This window comes from Cariama cristata, unplaced genomic scaffold, assembly GCF_000690535.1.
Source record: "Cariama cristata isolate BGI_N322 unplaced genomic scaffold, ASM69053v1 scaffold8336, whole genome shotgun sequence".
NCBI classification, from domain to species: domain Eukaryota; kingdom Metazoa; phylum Chordata; class Aves; order Cariamiformes; family Cariamidae; genus Cariama; species Cariama cristata.
The window spans coordinates 1-6,439 of NW_009623819.1; positions in this window are offsets into that span (position 1 = coordinate 1).

Sequence of the window (6,439 nt, forward strand, 5' to 3'; positions counted from 1 at the left end):
CCCCTTACTGGATCACTCAGGTGCTCTTGCTTTGAATCTCCTTCTTTGTTACCTACCGAGGCATTTGTAGCTGGAAGCGTGTCGGGACAGGGACAGTTTGACACAAGCATGTACAGCATGGAGGAGCAGCCTGACCTGCTCACAGGCTCCACGCGCTGCTGCTCTAACGACAGCGATGATTTTTCATGCATGTTCTTGGAAGACGGAAGTAACTGTTTGCAGTAAGCCACGTATTAATTGGGAGCTGGATTTTTGGGGACCTTTTGCCTGTTTGGCTTCCTCTCTGAGTGATTCACCTCTAAGCAGGACACTTTGCAGCTCTGAGCCTTTGTCAACCCTGCCGTGGTCTGGCATTTGTCAGTCACTCAGAAGATGGGAGCTCAAGTGAGAAGTTTTCCCAGTTGCTAAATGTCGTCCGTATTTAGGGAGGCTTTTGGTCCCAACCTCAGAGGAGCTGTTGGTGTTCTGGCTGCTGGGCGATTCTCCCGCCAGCCTGGGGGCAAAAGAGGGGAGACAGGGTTGTCCAAGTCTCTCGGCTAGATAACGCCTGGATTTCACCTCCAGCACGTGATGCAGCTGTTTTGCAGCTTGTGCATGCAAATGCTGTTGAAAACCAAAGGGGCATGGGAGAAGAGGAAGAAACATTTTGTTTCTCCTCTCCCCTCCTCTGCCTGTTCTTGTCATGCTGCCATTCTCCTCCTCCTGCCCCGCTCCTCAGCTATTTGGCAGAATCGCTGCCATTGCAAATGTACGTGACTAATCTGTTACTTGAGGAACGGGGAGGCAGATTCACAGGCACGAATGACCCAGGCTGTCAGGAAGCTGATGGGATTCTCTGCTGGGAAAAGTTGTGGTTTGTTGTGTTTTTTTTTTTCCAGAGGGCTGCTCCCCTTGTTAAATGATGGGAGAGAGTTACTCGTCTAAGTATTAGATGCGATGGATGCAGTCTCTGTTAAAGAGGTCGCCATCTTCTTGCCAGCCCTGGAGGCAGATGTGCTGCACCAGGACGGCACGTCCCCTGTCCCCCCCTTCCCCCCCCAGACATGTGGATACCGTTCCTTTGCGGTGGCATGGTGCCATCAGCCGCAGCGTGCTCGCTTGAGCACAGAGGCTCTGGAAGGTCTGGGTGTGAGATTAGGGCAGATCCTTACTCGTTCATCTCCTAACCAGCTCAGGCAGAGGCCCGAGGCCGCGGGACCTGAACGCTCTGACCTGAATACAGCCAGGTGCCTGCGCTGCAAGCCCGGTCCTCGCCTCCCTCCGCCACTTCGCCTTGCTCTGTTTCAGCTGTGCATCCTTAAGTGATTCCGGGGCTCGGGGCCAGAGCTGATCCTGAAGAGCAGGGGTGATGTGCCAGGAGGTCTGGGAGGCGAATGTCATTTCATCACTGTTCTCCTGGGAGAGGTGGAGGGATCCAGCATGGGAACAATGAGGGTGGGGGACAGGGGTTAATGAGGAGAAATGGGATAAATTAAAGCAGGGAAAAAATAGGCCAAGTATTGGGGAAAAACATATGTTTAAATGCTTGCAAGCCAAGAATTATTTGCTGAAAAGAATAAAATAAGTAAATTCCAGAGAATGACTAAATTATTGGACACAGCTCCTAACTAGGTACCTAGAAAATGTGTTGAATCAGGCTGTCAGTGTGAATTACTAGCTCAACTCTGGAAAATATACCCTAGGGAACACCAGCTTTCCTGGTTTTCCACTGATCATGATGCCAAAGTGAAATCTCCTGAGGCAAAGGGCTTGCACATTAACTAACTTACAGTGCCATCTAGCCCCATCTAAGACATAAGGCGTTTATGAGTGGTTGCTAATTTTGTTCCTGTAACCGGGCGGCTGAGTCACTTTAGCTCAAACCCACCTCCTAGGTCATGTGCTTGTGGATGTAAGTGTATCTTGGAGTACATCCGTACGTGCACTGGGATGTATTTTTAAAGACTCGTCCACGAGTCACAAACAGAAATGCCTGACTGGGAGCTATCCCAGGTGGACAAATCCTACGTGTTTTCATGGCTACTTGATGTGGGGAGGGTAGCTCAGGGTTGCTTAGGCCTGCCTGGCACTGCCCCTTGATAAGACCTTACTTTGGATGGATTAGATATTTGCCAGCCTGCAACTGCTTGGGCTGGGAGCATTGGGTGCTGGGTGCTTGCTGCAGGCTGTATGTAGGAAGCTTCCCCCAGAGCAGTGTTTGTACAGTTCCTGAGGGCAAGCTAGGGACCGATGCACAGGTTTCCTCATTCTGGGGGGGGGAAAAAAAAAAAGACAAATAAAGCGCTGCTGCTGCTGCCGTTCATCTTGTGAAATACGGTGGGGGCTGAGGGTGGTGGCTGTGGCTCCAGCTGCCCGCAGTGTCCTGTGGCTGCATCCTTGTGCTCTTTACAGCCCTCACCACAGATGCATCTTCCCCCGAGAGACAGGGCCATGGCAAAAGCTCCGGTGACCCGCCAAAGGCCACAGAGTGGAGAAAGATGCTGTGGGCTACCCGGTGCAAGGGCTCAGGGCCCCCTGAGGTCTAGGAGAGTCCTAAAGTTGCTGTGTCGGCTCTTTGGGCATCTGCTTTTTGCCCACATGGGCTCCAGAGTGCTTCAGGGGGTGCTGCCGTGGGTTTGGTGCAATGTTGCGTTTTTCAGTCTGCTAAGCTGGTGTCAGCCTTTCTTTTCTGCCTTGCAAAAGACTAATGCTCGCCGGACTGGCAAAGGTAGCGAAGTAACCTTTTCCTACAGAGAAAAACACCCGTTATCCTTACTGGGTTTGGATTACAAGAGTGTTGTTTTGCACTTTCTCCTTTATGTTTCTTTTTTTCCCTTGTGTGCTCGCAGTAATGTCCGTAGCCAGACATATGCTCACGGCCTGGAATGAAGTCGACTGCAATTACATCCTAAGGGAGTCACTCAACGGGGGTTTTGTGAAGGCAGGACGCGGGCTTTGGTAGAGCCTGTCGCTGCTGCACATGTGCTGTTAGACCTCCAAGTGCACTCACCCTGCCTTCAGCTTTGTGGGAACGAGGAGCAGAAGGCTCCGAAATACAGCCAGTCTGGTGCACATCTGGCGGCAGTAACGTGAGGCAAAGTATACACCTCCTCTACTTGAACGAGGTGTTTTCTTGCGTTAGCGATTTCAGCGCATCAGCAGCAAAATGCCGCCTTTTAAACGCACTCACGCCACGTCCCCCATGCTCCATCCTGGTCCAAACCTCCACGCTTAAAGGTGCTCGGAGCTGGGTTGCAGGGTCAGGCCTCTCTCTGCGGTACTTTCGCCTTACTTCCTTTATCTCCAAAAGCAGCAAGAAGCACATGCTGTGGCAACGTAATCATTTAATCCAGGCTGGTGAAACCTGTTCTCCAGATGAACAACTGACAGATCATTTGCTCCGTAGCTCTGCATATGAATGCAATGCTTGTTGGGGCGGCTGGATGTCGGTGCCAGCTTTCCACTCTTGTTTCCTGCAAAGCCAACCAACAGCCTCACCGTGAATCTGCTTGCAGCTCCTTCCTCCGCTCCCTGCAACACACTCACTGCAGCTGCCTTAGTCCCGGGGCTCTCCTTCCTTGGCTGCTGTCGTGGATGCGATGTGCAGATACCTGCCAGGTGAAAGCAGTCCTTGGAGGAGCGCAGCGGGCTTGCGGCGCTGGGGATAGGAACGTGTTTGCCTGGGGAGGCAGGTGATACCTGAAAGGGTGCAGCCAAAACTAACAAAGGTGTGTTTGGAGATAGATACAGTCTGATCTTTAGCCCCTGATACAAACCTTCCTTTGGCTGGGGAAGCTGCTCTGCCAAGCCTGTTTGTAAGGGTGTAACAGCCTGGCAGATCGCTGGGGCTGGAGGTGCCAGCCGTGGGTTGGAGGGGGAGCATTTGCTGTTGTCTCCCCTTGCAACTGCTGTGAGTTAGCGGGGGCAGGACAGAGGTGCATCCCCTGTTTTAGGCCTCTGAAGTCCTCATGTCTGAATGCCAGACGCGAGGGGCCGGTGCATGTGTCCAGAGGCAGCGGTTCATTGCTCATCGTGCAAATGCCTGTACTCATGTAGGTTTTCTGAGTGCCCAGCACTGAAAATCTGTCCTCTCCCAAGTGCTGGAGGTACTGCCGGTGGGCAGCCTGTCCTGGTCTGCTGCGGGAGGCTGCTAGACCTTGTTTGCAGCTTCTCTGGTTTCAGCTTCCATCTCTCTTCCAGATTTTGTAATGCGAGTAGCCTGGGCTGCTAAGGAACAGCTGACAATCTCACAGTCCAGCCGATGGCTCCGTAGTGGCATGCTACCAGGCAGAGGACTCTGATGTGCTCCTGGTGGCAGCCACTGCTCCGACAAACAGCATTAGAAACTTTCCAGGTGAATATCAATGGTTTTGCAGCTGCCTTCTTTCTTTTTGGCTTAAGGAGCAAGCCCAGACGTTGGGCCGAGGCTCTAGCAGGATCAGTTTATGCCCCTTGAATTGCTTGATCTGCTTGCGTTGCCTCTTGAGGATGGAGAGCTGAAAGAATCTGCTTGCATTTAGATTGCGATCCAGGTTTCTTTAAAAGGACTTTTTTAAAGAAAGACATGTGCTAAATATTTTTGAGGCCAGCGCTGTGAGGTTGGCTCAGCCTCCAGAAACACTTTCCAAAGCTTGTTGTCCGGAATAGTGTGCTCTAAAGATACATTGCATCCCCTTGCACCAGCTGGTCCAACCTCCTACCATGGCCGTACAACAGGGTTTTTCTTTCAGCTCAGACAACAGTCATCTCATGCAGTTGGTTGCAGAAGACCCTGTTGCAAAAGCAGCTCTCCTTCCAAGCTTGGTTAGCTTGGCATCATCTGAACTGTGTGAGGCAAGGAGCTTTGAGGCCTCTTGCTCTAACTTTATGGTGGCCCCATTGGCTTGCTGTTCTGGTCTGTCTCCCATCAACAGCTCTGGCTGCTGTAGGTGGTTTTCAATGGACACGTTTTATTGCTCACAGATGATGTCAGATTAACAAACTTGGACATGTGAAGTAACCTGGTCACCTACCAACTGGCAGCTGGTGCGAGAACAAGCACCCTTCTCCCACTCCCCCTGGCTTTGCCAGTGCAGCTGTCCTGGAGCAACCACCTCTGTGGATGAGTTCAGCGTTCAGTTCAGGGTTTGACCCATCAGCTGGGATTGCAAAATCTATTCCATTACTACTACTTTTACTGTTTTCAGCCAAGTCTAGTAAAGACATTGGAAACCCTCACTGATTGATTTGAATGGGCTTTGGATCCATATTGTTTTAGGATCCTAAAATCCATATTAGGATCTGTATTGCACATTGCAACAGCTTCTTTTTCTTTCTTGCTCCCTCTTACACGCCTCCAGTGCCTAGCTCCGTGCTAGACGAAAGCCCGTGGGGTGTTCAGGGAGTGCAGGTCTGGGCCGTGCATCACCCTGTCACTGGGACCGAGCTGGGAGAGGTCAGTACATGTGCACAGCTCAGAGCAATGCGTGCTCGGGGGGGATGGGAAGTTTAAAAGGAGCACTGGTATTTCACCTTCAGTTTAGCATGGCTCAAGTTTGTCAGTAAGACACTTGAAAGTTCAAGCCTGAGGTGGAGCTGGGAAGAACATCCTAGAGCTCCTGGGTTGCTGTCTAGGGCTTGAGACACAGCTTCAGTTAAAGGCTCCCCCTTCCTGAAAGCAGAGAGATGTTGAAGTGTGATGTTTGCATTTGTCATGTGAAGTCCACTCAGACCTATTCACCCCCTGCCTTTGCATCATTTTTTTAGGCAAGCATTAACTAATGAGGAAGGGAGTAAATCTTGCTTTTATTTTTTTTTCTTGCTGACCTCCTGTCCCACCCCCAAGCTCCCCATGGCAGGTGCTAAAGAGGCAAAAGTCAGCGCTCCTGCAGAGCCAGATTAGCAGCACACAAAATGATCTCCTCCTCATGCACTTCAGAGCCTGGAAACTCCCCCATCTCACCAGCCTTGCAGCCCAGCTGTCCCAAAGCCCAGACAGCAGGGATGGATACCAGCAGGCTGCTCACAGCCCAGGCGATGGAGAAGATAATGGGAAGGATTTCTTGGTACAAGTATGAGCATGAATCCTCTGAAGAAATATTAAGTCTAGGTGCGGTGGGAAAAAAAAAAATGCACACACATACAGACACACAAACACACACACACATACGTGACCTCGGCCTCGTGTAACATGGGAGGGTTCGGTTGTGTCTGAGTTTTTTTGTCTCAGCTGCTGGTCCTTGGACTCCTCCTGACACGGCTTCACTGCTGTAGCAACAGCTGGAGTACGGAGGTGCACTGCCAGCTCTCGGCGCTGCAGATCGAGCCTTGCACTGTGATACTCGGGGATTTCCTTGAAGCCCTCGTGCCTCTCTGCCAGAGTGCTGAGATCACATGAGAATCTTGGCTTTCGATGGAAGAAAAAGGGGAGGGGGGAGCTAATTAAGAAAAAAAATGTTTCTAGCACTGATGATTGTGTAGG